Raw genomic sequence first — 19013 nt, forward strand, 5'->3', positions numbered from 1 at the left:
AATGCCGGCGCAGTGGCAAATTTATGCACCCCCAGGAAACAGCGGTCAAACGGACAGGCACACCTGCGTCTCTGCAACCACTCCCCCGTCACCACCCCCAAATGCTGACAACCCGTCACTCACTCTGCAATGGCTTTCTATCTGCATACGTGATCGCAATACTGGACTGCGCACTGAGGTGCATACGCATGTGCAGCACACACCATTGGCCAATCTGTGTACGCTGTTGCAATTGCGATCCGTGATAAATCAGACCCATTGTCTGCACACAGTAGTGCCAATAATAAGGTGATCTGATCCAACATATTACGCATCAATGTACACTGAGTGAATCATCATACTAATAGATAACAGCCATTTATGTTAAAGAGAAAGTAAAACTGGGTTACACACTACGTGATTGTGTACCCAATTGACGGGATGAAGAGATGGAACAATACATTGTGCCGTCCATACACACTGCACGATTCGGTGTACGACAGCGCGATGTGTCATTACATGCTGCGAAATCATCGTTCATGTAGCTTACCTGCAAGGCTGTTTTAGCGGGGCGCCGTGCCCTGCCTGCTAAAACAATTTGCCGTGGGCGGGGATGGCACAGCAGATGGGGAGATGTGGTGAAGACCAGCAGACATGCGCGATTGGGCGTACACACAGTATGCGTTCTTAATTATGGCCCTCATTCAGCAGTGCCCGCTAGTGCACTGCTGAACACAGATTCCCGATGCGCATGTGCAGAACGGTTCTGCAATCCCGAACGTAGACAGGAAGCATACGACTGTCACTGATTGACAGTCTGCTGCCGTTTGTGGGTGGGGAGCGGGCGGCGATGGCCTCTGTTTCCTGACATGTGTACTAGCCGTTGGGGGGGTAAGAGGCCAGGATTTCCGTCGGCTGACAGAGATTTCTTGGCTTCTTTCTCTCATCTGCGGTGGCCGGCTGCGTATTGGCTTCTTCCTCTCATCTGCCGCAGCCAGGTTCTTCCTCTCATCTGCGGCGGCCAGCTACGTGACCCTATAGGTCACCTTAGCTGGCCAATGTTCCGCAGCAGCTCGCATAGGTAATGCGGCAAAAGGAGTGATACCTCCTGTGCATTACCATATCTGCACAGACGGAACAGCCAAGTTGCTTGCGAGCAGCTTTGCAATTCTGGCCGAAGCTGAATGAGGCCCTATATAATTTTGAGCCACATCAGAATGATATATATCGTAATGCGGATAACATACTGTGTACCCAGTTTAAACTCTAAAGAGAAACAATGGATACATTAGTGTTAATTCTAGCACCCTGCATGTAAGAAGTGAGGAGGGCATATTTTAATTTTGAAAGGCAACATTTTAGACGTAATGTATCACTATAGTTACTGTAGCTGTAACCATACATCACGTATAAAATTTTGCCCTTCAAAATTTAAATATATGTCCTTCTCACTGATAATGTGCAGGGTGCTAGAATGCACAATATACATAAGGTAGCAAAATAACAATTGTAGCTACTGTTGGGGAAAGGGAGTGAGGCTACTGTAATTGGTCCAGCTCACAATAGTTTTGCTTTGACAGCATGGCAGATGCACCAAGGACATCAGTTTGTAGTCTCAACTACAGAAAACACTTGAAATACTATGAGGACACCACATGTACTGCGATTAATGGCAAAATGTGGAGCCTGGAGATTCGAGCTCCGAGTCATCAAAACAAATGCAAACATGCAGGAGTAAGACCCCCCAAGCCCCATATTACACATATAACACTGGCCGAATTGTGGCATTGTGAGTGACTGTGAAAACATCTTTGCAATAATCTACCTTTCCTCCATTTGCTGTAGACAGAAAACATAGCTGTAGATCTCATGTTCATTACGCAGAACTAGTCCATGCCTTCTGCAGATATGTCAACTCCGTACTCAGAATAGAAACCGAATTATTGACATCAGACGTCACTTTCTCGGTATGGGTGGGAAAGAGAAAAAAAATATATCCCCAAGTGTCTCAAAAATAAAAATAAGGAAGCTGTGGGATTTCCATACCTTGCAAAAAAGTTTACAGTCCATATAATTATAAACCCACAGGAATTACTGCTAACCTGCCTATACTCGTATCTGTGCCTTCAGGACCAAAACCTTCTCATCCAGTCACCTTGTACATATAGGATTCACTTTCCACCTGCTAGTAGCAATACATGGTAATGAGGACCAATGCCTCTCCATTTCCAGTGCACAGAAATGTATCTAATGCACAATATATCAAGTGAAACCTAAAGCATTACTCTTACATTTATATAAATATATATATATATATATATATATATATATAAATATAAAGCAAAGCTGCTATAGATTATTAATACACACTAGAAGCAAGTGGGATGACCTGTTGTCGTCGTCGTCGTCGTCGTCGTCAGGTCATGACATTTACAGTCAGTGAAAGGACAGTTTTGTATACAGTACATGTACCCTGCAAATAAAAGCAGCAGAAAATATCTAATTTTAGACAAAAAAAAGTGAGCGCACACATCACTTTCGGCTGTAATTTCACAATCCACGTTAAAAGACATCAGAGCTCAGCAAAGCCTGTAATTACAAGGCGGCAGACCTGTTCCCTTTTCCAATGTCTCTCACATAAAAAGAGCCTATTCCTCTTCGCATTGTAACTTGGAGGCAAGACCCATTAATGATACAAATACAGAGCAATAGCAGTGAAATGGTCCCAAAAACCACAATAAGGTCTCAAAATAGACAAACATAAACCACTGTGACTGGTTTATAAAAGGTATCACATTGGATTATGCCAATTATCCACCTAGATGTTATGTCAGATATATTATTCTTTAACTGTGCAGTTTGACAATTTCGCACACACAGTTTTTATGCTCATATTTGTTTTTTTATATATATTTTCGGTTGTCAACAGTAAGGGCTAATAAGCTAGCCTACAAATCAGTATTTCATGCAGTACATGCAACTTTTGCAGAGTCAAATGTTCACTGGTGACTCTTATTAATGTGTGCATTAGAGCTTCCCGCAGGCTCAAAAGGAATCCACTGAAAGCTGTATGCTGTTCCCCCATTGTCTGTGGTGCTTGAAAAGAGAAAAAAAAAATGTATTGAAAGTAAAAATTTAGTTTAGAGGGATAGTCGGTAAAAACATTATTTCATAAAATGACACATCTAAATTGTGTTCACCATATACATATATGGTGGTTCCCTAGCATTCTTTCAGCCCCAGAGATCTCGCCTCCCGCTTGGGTGGGTATTATATTTTTTTCAACGGTAAGTTGTGGAAACTTCCCACTAAAACAAATCGTGAAATCCTGAGTAAGAGGGAAGATCTCCGACATGGCACTCTTACAGCCATTGGGGTACCCACCAAATCTGGCGATGGCAGAAACGCAGACAAGTACCATTTTGTAGATCAACAAAACAAATCCATAGCTACCCAGAGCCACATTTTATCCTATAAAATACTTGCTAAAAAGGAGATTGGGAGGGAAGGGGAATTGTTCATTAGACAGGTGAAAGTAAAACAAAACAACTAATATCATATGCAGAGTAATATATCCAAGTAGTAACAGGAGTTTCAAAATCAAGGACATATGGACATTAAAGAAGGGCTTATCTTATGTATTTATTGCCGAGCTGCCACTTTTTGTAACCATATTTATATAGTGTTTACATATTATGCAGTGCTTTAGAGCCTCCTTGTAGAGCTTATTCGTTCAAAATTCCCTACTAGTGAACTTCTGTTCATTTTTGCAGAAGCATATTAACCTACCAGCATGTATTTGGACTGTGGGAGGGAAACGTAAACATGGATAAATCAAACTCGAAATCATGGAGAACATACAAACTCCAAACAGATAGGGTCCTGGTTGGAACCAAACAGATGTCACTATATATGTGCGCACATATGTACAACTTAATGATCAACAATGATGTGTCCCATCTCAGACATGTCAACCCCCCCTACCCAACACTTACTAGTATTATAATATATAAAGGAGATAATCATGTCCAAATAGAGTAGTGGCAATGTATAAAAGAGCAGATTTTACATTAATCAAATTCCTTTATAATTAAGTAAAATAGACACTTGAAGCATTTTATAAAGTAATACCAAAAATTGTACTCTATATCCAGAACACACTGGTGTCACATTTATTATTTTCAAGTCACATAATATTAATCATCAAAGTCTTCAAAGCCTTTGAAATGCCTTGCCATATGCCTAGGGTTGACAGAAAAGTTATCAATCAGGAGGTGACAAAAGTGAAGCATGTTTGAAAACAACATGTTTACACCTAGAAATATACTCATGAGTAATGTAACCTAAAACAAATAAAAGTTACATTTTTGAAGTTGCATATACAAAAGTAAATATCTAAATAATGCAAAAAATTAAATAAAAATAAATGCTGATCGGCAAGCCAGTTACGATAGCGACAAAGGCTTGTTATTTTATTCTGACATTAATTCTGTGGTAAAAATATATTCAAAGGATACAGAAATGAGGTGGGAACTGTCAGCTGAGGTTTGAAAGCTTCTGGACTAGATCACTAGGAGAATATTTTCAGCAGGAATGCCAACATAAAATAAATATGCATTAGAAAATGTAATACTAGGTTTCGTAAAGCACATAAAGAGAGATTTTTATATTTACCAAGCCAAAATCATATTTTATTTATTTAAACTAGACGGGCTGGAATCTCATACATATTGCACAAATACATTAATACATCCCTACTTCTTATCAGCCTTCTACGCATTTTCGATACATATTACAGCATCAGCTGGAGCCATTTCTTTCTGTTGCCCCGGGATACGACACATAGCCGTTTTTTTTCTACCATTTACAAATGCTGACTTTTGTTCCCACAATAATTGTTTTTTTAGTGGTCACTGGAGAGCAACTAAACCAGAGACACAAATGCAAACAGACGGAAGAAGGGTACATTTAAATGAAGTGATGCATATTGTACATGCGCTTAAAATGATGGACCTTGCCACCTATCCTATGTATCTCTGACATGTTCTCAGCAGCATGGAGACAGCAATGGCTTGCCCTGAGGTGACTCGAGTGACCTCTCCAATACTACCCTGGGACTTTGTTCCAGAAGGGAGGATTCCCTGGGTATCCCTAGAGACTCTTCAGCAGGAAATGACCCATAAAACAATTAGCAGGAGCACTGCTTAATTCACAAATTGATTTAACTGAAAACTGCTTGTCTCATTAACCACATTGTGAGACACTAACAAATAATGGGTAAACATAAATAGTGCTGGCATAGGAAACAAGGGAAAATCTTCATGCATTCTACACCTTTTCTATCATAATTTGCTTTTGCATTACAATGAGCAAAAAATAGCCATATCAGAGAGTCAGATAAATGACGCATGCCTACTCACACCCAAGTATAGTAAGGACAACAGCTTGTTCAAATGTTTGTGAAGAGTCCTAATGCAAGATATAAAGTACACTTTGTACAAAATCTAAAGACACTTTGTAAATTTACTCATGAAAACACTGCTTACTTATGAACAATGCTTAATTGTACTGAAATTACTTCGCTGAATGTAGGGACGATTCTATAAATAAATGGTCAAAACACAGAACACAATTTTAAAAGCAATCAAGCACAATTATAGAGCCAGAAGGACAAGAATATTACAGCTGGGGTTCCTAAGTCTCTGCTCCATCTTTCTAGAAGATATTTTATTTATAGCTTTGATACAGAACAATAATATGTACTATTGTCAGCATTGGCTTTTTTTCACATTTTAATACAACACAACATAAAATACACATTACACATACCGTGGCTAGAAGAAGAAAAGAAAAAAAAAGTGTAATATCTCTTCTTAATCCCTCTCAGATTGTCTTCGTTGGTACCGTGACCAATGTCGGGCTTTAAGTATACATGTTAAAGGGAGTAGAGATTCAGAAGGGGTTGGGTATGATATGGCGACGTTCAGGTAGACAGTGATGAAACGTTGTATGTTAGAATGTTGACATTTCGTCCCTGGAGGCCCAGTGGTTACGTAGCTGCTCCCAATGGCTGTGGCAGCTCCAGTGGTGTCTTCCATGTCCCGGTGGTCATGTGACTGACTTTTGGGTCAGACCTCCGATTCTCCGGCATTCGGGTGAGTTTTTCTCCCCTATCCCTAATCCCTGTGCCTAACCCTCCCTCTAGTGCCTAACCCTAACCTCCCCCCAGCAGCTTATCCCTAACCATCACTTGCACCTAGCATGGGGCCAGTGACAGTGCCGATACTAAATTATAAATCGGTGGCACGGGGTTTCCACTTGCAGGCGCGCAAACTTTAGCATAAAAGTAGTGAATCTGGCTTCAGTGGCTGCCCACTACTACAGCCACTATACGTGCAAGTCCCTCTATGTCTACAACATCTCTACAATGCTTTTATTAACTAGGCCTTTGTTACCAGATCTTTTCCTGCAGGTTCCAGCATAATATCTCCCTTCCCAGCATCTGTAAAAGTCACCAGTATAGTGCGATGCGCATTTTAATCGTACCACAAACTGACCTACCACAATGCTCAGGGACAGGCAGCAAATTTAAGTAAAGGTCATGTAGCCTTGGGTGAATTTGCTCCTTATATAGCACAATGTGATTGGTTAGGGTGTGACAGGACCACCTTGTACTTCTTCCAGCATCTGTAAATAAGCAGCACAGTCACACTTGGGTCCTACTAGCCAAGAATGTAGTTATGCAAGAAACCCAGATGGCATAGCCTAAGCCCTGTTTAGTATTTTATTGCAAAAGCAATTATTTTGTAAACATGAGCCTCTCTCCTTTCTCACAACCCTAAGAACTGTGCCACCTAATGCAAGCTTCTCACCAGCAGCCAAAGTGCCTCATTAACATCACCAATTCACAAAAAAGTCAGCCTCTGTTGTGTATAGGCAACAGGCTAAGAATTCAGATCTCAAAGTGTACAAATTGTCATAAAAACGATTTCTTCAGCTAGTCCGAAATCCGTTATATGTACCTGAAATAGTTACCATCAGAACGGTCACTGAACGTTTTTGGAAATGGTCATTACTATTCTGAAAAGTTATGAAAGCTGTTTTTTTATATGTCTGTATCATATGGCCCAGTTCCTCAAACAGGATTTCAAAGAGTAGCACACAAAATGTTATTTCCAAGTGTCATTTCCTTACAGATGGCAGAGAGAAAAGGAGGGGGGCGTTTGGAGGATAGTGCTGCAGCTTGTGCTGAGCTGTATGACAGCGGTAGGGAATGGATTAGGAATGGAGAGACAAGTGGGGTATGGGCATCGCTGTGTCTGGCACATGGTCAGTTTCCATCACCATCTGCTGACACTCGGAATAGGAAGAAAGAGGAATGAAGGCAAGTGATCAAGACTGGAATCAAGTAAGCAAAAGAAAAACAGAGAGCTAGTAAACAATAAGGGATTAGAATCATAAATCTGGCTGCAGACGGAGTCTTCATGTCTGACAATTTGGCAAATTTGTAAATTCTTGACCACACTGCCGAGACATCTCTCTAGGCCAGGGATGGGGAACCTAAGGCTCGATGCCCGTATTAGGCCCCCGGAATTGTTTTGTCTGGCCCTCTGATCTTTTTTTCTGCTAGCCTCATCTGGCTAGCAGGGTTCCTAGAAAGGCACCCTGCAGCCAGAATCTATGCAGCAGTACCACCTGGGGCGTCCTTAGGATGCTTCAGACGGTCACACCGATGCCCTTACAGCTCCCTGGAACATCCTCAGGATGCTCCAGGCATTGCTGTAATCACCGGCGATTGTGGCCCCACCCCCATGTGACATCACATGGAGGGGGCGTGGCCTGTACCGGCCCACAAATAATATTATATATATCAAAATGGCTCTCGGCAGAAAAAAAAGTTCCACACCCCAGCTCTATGCATAGGCCCAAAACAGTCAGGAATTTGGAGCAAACTCAAATTTTGATCAGGTATGAGTGAAAATCCAGTCTGCTGATGAACTTTAGCTATGTGCAGTTATTTCGTGGCTACCCTATTTGGGTCTCAAATTAGTATAGTTGACGTTTGGCCCGACTGGCTACATAGGCTAGACTGGTTAGCTGACAAACTGGACACAGATCTAGATGTTCAGTGGTCAAGTAAAGACTACAGACCAGGTTAGCATAAGAGAGGTGCAACCAAGGCAGAGAAAACCACCTCAAAGCAATACCCATAAGAGATACATGTGGAGTGACTATTGCTAATGATGAACCAACTACTAATTGTTAAAATGAGAGCTAATCCTGTTACTTTTCCTAATATAGAGATGAATGTATAACAATAATTCTGTGTAGGACTTTACTTAGCATCTAAGACTTAGACTAAGTATTATTAAATAAATCCTTGTCATTGGTGATCACAGCTTATTTCATTAGTGTGCTCACCCAGGGAAATCTAGAGAGCAATACCCTGTACTGAAGGTCGTGTCTAGCCTCACCTATTGGCATGTCTATCACCATTTTCATTTTATCAATACTCCCTCTAATCAATTCTCCCCCAATCTACCCCCATATCATATCCCCATCAATAACACCCACCTCTATCGCCTCACTTACCTAGGACTATATTGTGCCACACACACTAGTACCCCTAATTTGTATTATGCCAGATATAACCGAACAGTGTATTTTATACAATACATGTATAATTAACTGCACACACCTCATATAAAGTATAGTGCTACAGAATGTTAACCTACAAAAATTATTCAGAACAAAAAGGAGAAAAAGCAATTTTAAAATAGCAAGGCCTTATCCATATTTTCTGGACATGCCCACTGCTTCAGAATGTTTTATGTGAACTTCAGGACAGTTAAAACGAGTCTACCCATATTACCTGCAATTGCTCTTCTCCAGCACTAGTCCCCACAGTTCCCATCTTCTAATGTGTAAGTCACTGGGAAGTATCCCATGTGCAACTAGAGTACCAACTGAGCAGCACAAACGGTGTAATGGTTAGCATTACTGCCCCACAGCACTCAGGTCGTAGGTTCGATTTCCACTACGGTCCTGTGTGGAGTTTATATATTCTCTCTGTGCTTGCGTGGGTTTTCATCGGGTGCACCGGTTTCCTCCCACACTCCAAAAATATATTGATAGGTTAATTGGCTCCCAACAAATATTAACACTACTGTGTATGAGCATGTGGTAGGGAATATAGATAGCTCCAATTAGGCAGTGACGGATGTTAATAGCCATATATTCTCTGTAAAGTGCTGAGGAATATGTGTATGCTATATAACTAACTGGTAATAAATAACTAATAAACAATCTTCCAGTATTGGAAAAAACTATGGTTGTCACTATTGAAATTTATAGCAAAGATGACAAACAGTTATGATATGGAAACCATTGACTTCAAATAGGCATCATCCATGTTACCTAAGTAGCATCAATATTACATCTGGAACACTTGGCCTCACTGTGACCTCTCTAGCGACCAACAACAACAGCCTCTTCTCTACTGTAATTCCCTCTCCTCCTTACTTTTTTTTTTTTAACCATTGTTTAAAATAGCCTGTTATTTGTATCCTTAAGGATTTTAATTAAAGCTCACTGCGTTACAAAAGAAGAAGAAAATGGCTCTGGGATACAATATAGCTCACCGCTGCCATCTGGCTAGAGAGTAGTTGATCTCTGCTACTACTTCCAGCAAAGTCTGCTCGCCAGCCACTGCCATGCGTTCACTGAGCAGCGATTCTATTCACTGAGTGCTACTTCAGTCTGCAGTTGATGAATACGTATATCAGCTCCCCAAGGATGAAAGTGCGGTGCTGGAAAGAATCATCATATGCTGGCAACAACAGTGATAGAAAAGTCTTCATTGTTATAATATAACCAGATAACAATGTTGAAGCCCTAGCATATCCTGATAGCTGCTGGATGACAGTGCATTCTAGTATTTGTAGTTTTCAAGCATCAGCACAATCAAAGGCTTCTGAAAAGGGACTCATCATACAGAGAGAGTGTGGGGTAGGTGCTGAGGGTTGGCTTTAGATGGGTGTAAATTAGGATGTTTGTGAATATAGCTGTGAACAGGCATTTGTCTCTGTGCACAACATGTCTGACATGGGGCGGGGGCCTGCGTGCAACATAGCTGCTAATTGGAAAGGTCTTAGTAACATGGCTTGTAATGACACAGAAGCCATGTTTGGTCTCTTCTGCTGTGATAGTGTTTATCTAATCTTTCTCATCACAGTGGAACCGAAAGCCCAAATGAGGCTCAACTGCGCATTAACCAAACCCTGAAACAGCAAGTCATTCTTCCAAATTCTGCCACGGGGCCCGCTTGTTACTAGTTACTCTCCTCATACGAAGCACTTGCTCTTTATCCAGTGGTAACAACGATACAGAAGAGATAAAAGGATAGTAGAGGCTTTGCCCCTTGAGCGCTCTGTTGATCTCTGGGTATAAAAGCACAGTGAGTAAGGCAGGGAGATTTTCATCCATATGCTATAAGTACACTATATGTGGTTTTTTTTTCTACAAAGCTAATAATGGACCAAGCACACAGCTTGCACTAGCTTTTACTGCGAATATATTCTTAGCTCCCTTCATGTACCGTTCGTGGAAAGAGTTCTTACACAGGACATGTGTCGCTTCAGGCTGCTGTTCTGGAATTTTAAATATTGTAATGCAGAAATGAAATAGTTGTAGCCTTTCAGGGCCCCTGGACATAATTACATTGTGATCCTTCCATAGGACCTGAGAAAGGTAGACCAAAATATTTTATGTAAGCATTTCAGCGCAACTGGTGCCTTTGAAAAAAACAACAACAAATGCTTCATTGATCCTAACATTTTTATCACAATTAATCCTATGGGGCGATTCAATTCAGCGACAATTGACTATCGACGGGTGGGAGCTCCCGAGCTATTCAATTCGCTGAGATGTTTACTTTGTCAGGAAGTAGTTAAATCAGAGAATGAGGATTCTTGGGGCTTAACCTAGGTGTTTAGTCGCAAGAACCGGCATTCTCCAACTAAAGTGCTGGCCGTAAAGCTATTAGTGCCGCGCAAAACAGCTACGCGGCCTGTACTTCAGTCGGATTTATCCTGAGGGTGCGAGGAGAAATCATTAGTCTGACGAAACAGCGCGCTGAATTGAATAGCTAGGAGAACTCCCTCCCGCCGCTATTCAATTGACAGTGAGTTGAATCGCCCCCTTTGTTTATAGAAAGTAAACAGGACTTATTTAGGATTGAGTGTACATATATGGAATGGGACAGAAACACAAGTAGAAAAAAATGGGATATACCTGCATATATTGCATATCTTAACCAAAAATTATACGACAAACAAATGTGAACTTTCTGTAATATTTTCACCGACACTGCAGGGTTATCTCTAGCATCCCTAGAAGTCACCAGATTGCCACCACCTCAGAGGGTATAGAAAAATCTGTGAGTGGGAAAGAAAAAAACCTCTGGGGTCACCCGTTAAACGGGAAAAAAAAAATTTATGCGTTGGTAAATGACTAATGTCCCTCAAGTAAAGCACATTTATACCTTTCTGTATGCAGAAATGAATTGTAATTATCTGTTCTGTGTGCTACATACTCTACTAGACATTTCTAAAAAAAAAAAAAAAAAAAAAAAAAAAAATCACATTTCATTATTAAGGGGGAGAGAAATATATTGGAGTGAGATAAGGTGGCAAGCAATCAGCCCCATGGTAGTTAGAAACCGATTGGCTGGTACTTTATAACCAAGGCTTCGTACATCTCCCCCGAATGTTTAGTAAATATTATTGCAATTTCCAGTCTCATATTTAATATTTGCAATAGATACAGTATGCTCCTGTCATGAGCAGTGCCTTATACCTCCCATAAAGTGTGTGAATCGCATAGGTTACCTGGCAGCAGTGTCCCTGAAAATTGTATTTTAATGACAGCAGCTATGAATAACACTTTTAAATCCATTTTACAAAATGTGTGTTTAACCAGGAAAAACAAAGAAACAAAAGCAATAGAAAGTAGCAGCAACTGAAGGCGTACAGTTTGCTTGACCTGAAAAGTGTGCGATCATAATACAAATTATTATAATGGTAATTAAACAAAAGGTCACGTCAAGAGTAGGCGCTCTCCCAGACACTATTTATTCAGCCTAGTGAACCATTGACAAAGAACATACAGGGATACAGGAGAAAGGGACTGCACAGATGATTTGCAGACGGCCTATTACTTTGTCCTAACCTTTACAATAACTTCTCTCACATTGGGGAGATTTCTCCTCTCTCCCAGAGTGGGCAGGAAGACCTTTATGCAAAACGTTCTCATTGCTAGAATGCATTAGGTGTTAATAATGTAGCTTCTCCTAAAGTGATTATATCTATTTCAGCACTCCCATTGTTCACATAGGCAAGAATGCTGACAATACGGGGCCTGATTTCGAGGTGTCCCGGGACCTGTAGGAGGCTCCCGATTTTTCAGGTAGCCCCCGTACCCCCGGAAGAGTAGGCACTTCTGCCGCATCCTGCCCACTTTCTAGTGAAGTGGGCAGGATAATCTGACCGGCAATACGAGGTCCAGACATAGGTGACGGGGCCTAATGCTGCAATTTTATAGTAATCACGTCATTTGGCCCCGCCCCCTATTTAAAATGAGCAATTTGCAGGATTTCCCCACGAAGAAGCGGGGCCTAATGACGCAAATACTCCATCCCCATCACTGCCCACTTGAAAGTCCTTTCCAAGTTACTCCCATAAAGGTGAAAACAGATTTCGGCATGAGGTGTACGCACTACCAATGTTGGGTGTACAGTGGGAAAAGTGCATTGAAAATGTTGTGGGTGTACCTAGGCGGTGACAGGGAGGGGTCATAGTACACGCACGGAGAGGGCCAGTCTTATGGGTGTGTTATGGGAGTGTCACAGGCGGGTCAATGACAGTGGCTGTGTACACAGATGCTTGACTGCTTACAGAGGAGGACATACCCAGATGGAGAAACTGCACTTGCCATAGGACTGGTGCAAGTTTCGATGGTGCGTCCAATGGTGGCAGCTAAGGATCCACCTATCTGTATTACAGCATGTACGGACGCTGAACATCGGCGTCTCAGTGTATGGATGCACACAATGGAAGAACTTGGTATCAGCATTTACATAAAGGCACAAACAGAATGACCGCCAACAGACGCAGCTGCAGGTGAATTGAGAAATGTATCTCAAAAGCTTAAATACAAAATTTCCTAGTTCAAAAAAAAAAACATACAATTTACAAGTAATTATAGAGAGTTTCAGAATGATTCATTATTAACTGTAAGAGGTCATTGTTTTTGCAAAAAAAAAAAGCACATTTACAGAGTTTGTTCACTTAAACTCTAAGGGGGGAAATTAATTCTTCCTAGGGGTGCCCATAAGTAATGGGGCCCTAACATAGGTTTTGAATTACTTCTCCTGCGAGAGCCACAGGCGCCCATTATTTCTGCTTGCACACTGCAAAAGTGGCAAGTAGAAAACTGCAAAAAGTCAAACTTTTGGGCACTCAAACGCAGTGCACCCAGTTCTTTAGGTGGGTTTAGACGCTTATTCGCGCCTGCTGGCACAAGCAATTGAATAATCGCCCTATAAGCAGGAGATTGGACACGCAAAAATTGTAAAGCTTTACTTTGTCCTTACCCATGCCCTATCCAGCTGTGATCGAAGACTTTGAAGGAAGTGAGGCTCCCTGCGCTGAGCTGGGAAACCTAGCACGATTATATACCATGACAATTACCAGGGTGTCTTTGGACCCACAACAGTTTCAAAGAAGATATGGTGTAGTTATGAACCTTGCATGAGTCTCCTTTGTGGAGGGGTGGTGCCTTGTAAATTCAGGTCTCCTCAAACCTTAGTATTGTCCAATATAAGCAAAGAATATGGATACATACACGCCAACAATTTACATTTAAAAAAAAAAAAAAAAAGGGGGGGGGGGGGGGGAAGGGCAATGTTCAAACTGGAAGGCCAAAAGTGTCTCATCGCGAGCTTGCTTTGCAGATTTATATTCCCTCTCTATGCCCACGGGGATAGTAACACTGTCCGGCCCTGCTGTAGTGGTCACGTGGTTGTGACGTCAGAGGTCCTTTCTTCAACTTCTTCAACCCTTTGGGCAATTTACAGTCCACAATCAGCACATTATAGGTAAGGGTAACTAATACATCAAGGTCATTGGTATAAGGGGGAGGAAATTTTTAATTTAGCCATTCAACCTCTTGATGTGTTAAACTACCAGCTGCAAAGTGTCTATTCTACTAATCTGATACAATGTTGCTAGCATTTTTAAACAGAATTTTTTTTTTTTTTTTTATTAGAAATTTGAAAAATACAACAGTGGTTATAATACAATATGAACCTCAGTAATAGGGCCCATACACCTGCACGACCAGTATACGTTCCGTTCAGCAGCCGACTCCCTGGAGCTCCCTGGCAGTTCCGGCAGCATGTTTGTTGGTTTTCTTAGCACAGGATCTGTTGTAAGATCGATCCTGTGTCTCACAGGCTCATAAGTGAAAAATGCATTGAAAAGACTTGAATTGCTACACGATGGATCGCATGAACAAAATAAACGGCACGAGCTGCACACGATACGATGGAACATATGATCATAAGATCTGATTGAAGGAGCAGCGGGAGCGCGCATCGTATCGTATCACAGTTAAAAAATACACTATATCTACAAGCTTGATCGTACGGTGAGTCGAAAAACGTCTAATCGTCCAAAAATCGCGTAGGTGTATGGGGGCCTTTAGACAGCATAAAACAAATAACAAAAAATAAGAACACACATATCAATAAACAAGAAGAATAATAGTGAAAGTAAAAAAGGGGAAAATTATTTTTAGGAGAAGAAATGGGGAGAGGGCGAGGGAAAGTGTCCAGAGACAAAAAAATAAATAAAAAAAGAGTTATATGAATAAAATATGGGTCATGTACAGCATACTTGCCGATATTCAGCTCCCTCCTTCCGGGAGGGAGCTGAATGCAAGCATAGAGGGGGAGGCGTGGCCGGCTATGACAATGTTTTGGGGGCGGGGCCAGGGGCGTGTCCGCACGAACGCGTCATCGTGGCCCCGCCTCCTCTTCACGATGTCCAAAAATAAAGGCATTGTGAAGCGGGGGGCGGAGCCACGATGACGCGATTCAGCGCGAATCGCGTCATCGGGCATCCCCGCTGCAGGGGTTTCAAGTAGTTGTGCGGGGGGCAGGCGGCAGCCGGGAGGCTTGCCTGCCTTTCCGGGGGGTCGGGAGCGGCACCCGATATTCGGGAGGCTCCCGACCAAATCGGGAGGGTAGGCAAGCCTGATGTACAGACATGTTAATGATATGAATCATAAGAAAACCCAAGAGTATGAGTTATGTTGTTAGCATTTTAAAATAATTTAATGGGAAACATTGCTGCTGGGCAGTTGCATGTATAGCATGTTAGCATTTTATAATTAGTACAATATTGGTGGACCTGGGAGCACTACAATCCCCTTTATAATACATTTACTAAAAACTTAACTACAAATGGAATTTTTATACTCTATATAGAACTATTTCAAAAACATTAAAATGTAAAGCTCCGAAAGATTGCAGACAATTTATACATATATTTCCATGTACAGTTAGTAAGTACTAAAAATATGCTATTTTCTAGAGACAAATGTGTAAAAGCTGGGACTGTCTCTGTAAATGACTAACATATGATAAATATGCTCTCCACACCACATCTGTACAGATTTCCTCGGAACTGCATGTTCAAAAGCCTGGCACACGCACAGTGGTATAGCAGAGGCAGAGAAGTATAGGGCACACCGAAAATCTTTTACGCAAGCCTGTTTGTACCTCTCTCCTACTCACAGTGGAAACAGCCATTTTGTGGGCAGGGTTAATATTCATGAGACGATAGTGATATCATGGATGCTTCAGTGATGTCACCAGTTCCAACTTTAGTCATAGGCTGATTATTAATGCAGCCAACTTTTTAACTATCTAACCCCAAAAATGTGAACTTTGCCATTAGAAAAATAAAGTCGCATAGACTTGACAATAGATCACACGTAAAACTATATAAACAAGCAAATAGTTTATTATTACAAATTGTTGTCATCCTCAGTGAAAATATCTGGGACAGAACCACACTACCTTTATATACTATTTCAGTGGTTCCCAAACTGTGCGCCACGACACCCTGGGGTGCCTCGGGACACTTGCAGGGGTGCCTCAGGTTGGTGGTCCAGCACCAAATCAAATTATGTATGGTCAATATAATGTAAATATGTGGACAAATAGAAGCTCAAACCTGTCCCCATCACATAACTGAATCGAAGGATGACAGATAAGCACAATTTACTTCACTACATCTTTTTCTGATTTTCTGAATAACAAACATTCCACTTAGTGGTGCCGTGAAAACAATGCTGGTACACTGGGGTGCCGTCATTCAGAAAAGTTTGGGAACCACTGTGCTATTTGTAAACACACTGACCTTGATGCAGAGTGAGCACTCACTAGTTTGCACAGCATATCTTGCTTCAAACTACACTGTGCATGTTCAGAAAACATATACAAACCCATATGCAGACTAAAGCTGGGTACACACCTGGTCGACGGCCGACCTATCAAGCGGTCCCGCTAGGCTGTTTTAGCAGGGCGTCACGTCCTGCCAGATTTCAAAAGGGCACAATGTCCCCAGCCCCTTTTGGCGGCGCCCCGCTAAAACAGCCTGCGGGTGCCATCCCCACTCGCGGGACACTGCGCCCAGCATCTATTCACAGAGAAGGGAGAGGTTGGGTGCAGCCCGGCATGTCTATGCCGGGCACGCCCCTAATAGTGAGGAAAAGTGGGCGCATCTTAAAGACACCACACTTTTCTCGTGGCCACGCACCCTTTTGGGGCGCGTGTTGGAGTGCCCTTTCTCTAGGTCCGACGCCAGACCTAGAGTGAAAACTATGATCTAATGATTGGTTAGTGCATACACACTTAATCTTTCGACCGATGTGTCTGCGCTGACATTACAACTGGACGGCCATTTCAATTTGCCTGCACAGTTGAGATGTCGGTCACCGACGGGTCCATGCAGCTAGTGTATGGGCGGCCGGTGGCATACACAGCAAGATGTGCAGACATATCTGCAAGATCTATTGGCATCGGCTTCTGGCACTCCCTCATACTGCACCTGAAATGCAGGACAGGAGAGGGAAGTGGAGTTCTAATGTAATAGGAAGGGCATGTTCACATAATTTGGGAACACAGGCAAATCGGCACCAAATTAATTTATTATGGGTGCTCAATGATTGGTGCAGATGCAGATTGCGAATGAATCACTGCCGTCTGAAAGTGCTTTCTTCCTTATATTATGCTTTTGTTTTAAGGTATTTTGCTCTAAAAAAAAAAATGGGGAAAAACATGGGTGTAAGTGTATTGGGGCAATACATCTGTAAACATTTGGGGCAATTCCTCTTTCTGCAGATGGCTGGATCAGAGCATCATGAGAATCCAACATGTTGGACAATATCGATTCAGAACCACATATAATCGGAATCATTGAATCATGGATTTTTCACATGTTTTTTTACCGACCCCCTGAGAAATCACTGATCAAATCCGCATCTGGAAATTGCCAGTTAGATGTATGGCACACGCATGTGATGTATGCTTGACAAAAACCTGGTGAATATGCTGCAGATGTTACATGGCTCAGCATATGGGGGGCTGAGTAAATCATTTTATACCTCTCAACTGTCCTATTTTAGGCGGGACAGTCCCAATTTGAGGAGAATATCCAGCTGTCCCAAAAACCAGCATATTTGTTCCTACACATGGTAATTTGTGACGTTTGGGGCAAGCGGAGACATCACCACTATAAGCAGGTGCCATGCTCACCTGACACTGACATGTATAAGTATTTCAAAGCTATTTTATGGCGCCTAGCCCAGCAGAAAGCCAGGGCATGCCCCGACATGGCGTGCCCAAAAGGTATCCCGATTACCTTTGGGGGGGGGGGGTGTCGTTTAATGGTACTCGTTTTCACTATTATATAATTTTATTGGTGAGACACTTTGCATTAAATTGATGTAACTGAAGCCAACATTAGTATGATATCCATTTAGTCCTGATTTCCATTCAGTACTGGTCAATGTGGGTCCTAAAAGGTGAAAAAAGAACTCTTGACAGGACAACAAATACTTAGTAATATAAATACCCTTGCAATAGAGCCAAGTAATAGCCCTATATTAGATAACATTTTAGGCATCAAATGGTTAACCAGCACAATGTGTCAAGATGGGCATAAAAAACAAGTTAGCTGTTTCATGTGACACATAACTACATGCTTGCCAACATTCTCGATTACAAAATAAGGACAAATTTATGTCATGCCCTAATCTGCACCCAAATTGTCCAAACCACACCCAGACCAGGGGAGAACACTCCCCTCTCAACTGCTCTGGGACTCTCCCACAGAAACCTAGGCTTCTGATTATTATGAAAGCCATAATGCAATGCTATAGATTGGGAACATAAATGAAGGCAAGCAGATCTTGTTGACACAGGGTCTGACTCAGAGATGACGTAATGGCGAATATGGACGCAGATCGAGCTATTGTTTGACAGTGCGCATTTTTGTAAGTAGCACTGCGTGTGCGCAGTGATCGCATTGTGATTACGGACACACAGAGGATCCACTCGCATAGTGAGTGACTGGTAGTCAGCGTTTGGGGGTGGCAATAGGGGGTGGTCAGAAAAAAGCAGGTGTGTCTCACCATTTGAACGCCGTTACATGGTCATGCATAAATTAGCCCTGGAGATCTCCTATGTAGCATGTGATCCCTCTGCGAGTCAGAACAGTTGCAAAGTCTGCGGCTGGTCAGACCTGCTGCAAGGACACGATGATCGCTCAATGTTACAGATATTTACACAGCTGCGATCGCATTAGTGTCCATCTCTGAGTAAGTCCCACAACCAATGCTTTCATTCATCCAGGAAATCCAAGGGCAATCCTCCCCTTGCGAGACAAACCTATGGCCTGGGCAAGAGT

General features: G+C 42.1%; 1 protein-coding gene across 2 annotated transcripts in view; it reads right to left on the reverse strand.

Annotated features, from left to right (window-relative positions):
* Positions 1 to 19013, reverse strand: part of SRGAP2 (SLIT-ROBO Rho GTPase activating protein 2) — a 153973-nt gene that overhangs the window by 106446 nt on the left and 28514 nt on the right. The gene's annotated exons all lie outside the window — the stretch shown is intronic.

The sequence above is a fragment of the Taudactylus pleione genome, unplaced genomic scaffold (assembly GCF_031769625.1).
Source record: "Taudactylus pleione unplaced genomic scaffold, aTauple2 ptg000458l, whole genome shotgun sequence".
In the NCBI taxonomy this organism is placed as follows: domain Eukaryota; kingdom Metazoa; phylum Chordata; class Amphibia; order Anura; family Myobatrachidae; genus Taudactylus; species Taudactylus pleione.